At 36.2% G+C, this 852-nt stretch overlaps 1 pseudogene; it reads right to left on the bottom strand.

Moving 5' to 3' along the window:
• LOC103748822 overlaps positions 1–852 on the bottom strand; it is a 12471-nt pseudogene that overhangs the window by 7315 nt on the left and 4304 nt on the right.

Here is an 852-nt window from a genome sequence, read left to right as displayed (position 1 = left end):
CCCAGGAGCTACAATGATTGTGTGTGTGTGTGTGTGAGAGAGAGAGAGAGAGAGAGAGAGAGAGAGAGAGAGAGAGAGGAGAGAGAGAGAGTTTCTTTTCAAGTTATCAAAATCAAATTGAAGTTTTACATATGTTCCCAAAGGCTAATTCAGAGAGAGAGATTTTAGAGAGAGAGAGAGAGAGAGAGAGAGAGAGAGAGAGAGAGTGAGAGAGACAACCTCATTACTCTATTTAAAGGCTTAAATTGAAACCCCATTTAGTCCATGAAATCAATTTTTTCTCAAGCAATCAAATTCATAGAAGAAAGCAATTATAAATAAGTGCATTTTAATTCCACTCTGTGTTTGAAAATGTCTTTAGATGTACAGACAAATACCTTTCAGTGTTCTTTTACAAAGAAATCATGCTGAGGCTTGGTGTTCAGCAGGATCCAAACAGAACTTTAGATCTCTTTAAATACAAATGATTCTTATATTACTTAAATACTGAATATTTCCTTGAAAGTTAAAATTATAAAATTTTGTTAGAAATGAAGTTAAAGCTTGTGGAATGTTTGCAAAACTGATATCATAGTGCACTTCTTAATGATTTTGTATCAAAAAACCCCTAAGATCACTCTAAAACTTATTTGATGTATGTGTATTTGTGTGTGTATGTGTACATATGTGTGTTTGTATGGATACACATGTGCCACGACAGGTGGATGGAAGCCAGAGAAAACCTCCACTCTGATTTCTTGCTTTACACTTTGTTGACATAGCATCTCTCTTGTTGTTCACTGCTGTAAGCAGTAGGCTATCTCACTGCAAGCTGCAGGTAATCCTCATAACTCTCCCTGCCATCTAGGGTGG

Source organism: Nannospalax galili, unplaced genomic scaffold, assembly GCF_000622305.1.
Source record: "Nannospalax galili isolate Female #2095 unplaced genomic scaffold, S.galili_v1.0 scaffold3866, whole genome shotgun sequence".
Taxonomy (NCBI): domain Eukaryota; kingdom Metazoa; phylum Chordata; class Mammalia; order Rodentia; family Spalacidae; genus Nannospalax; species Nannospalax galili.
This window is presented reverse-complemented; position numbering and strand designations above follow the sequence as displayed.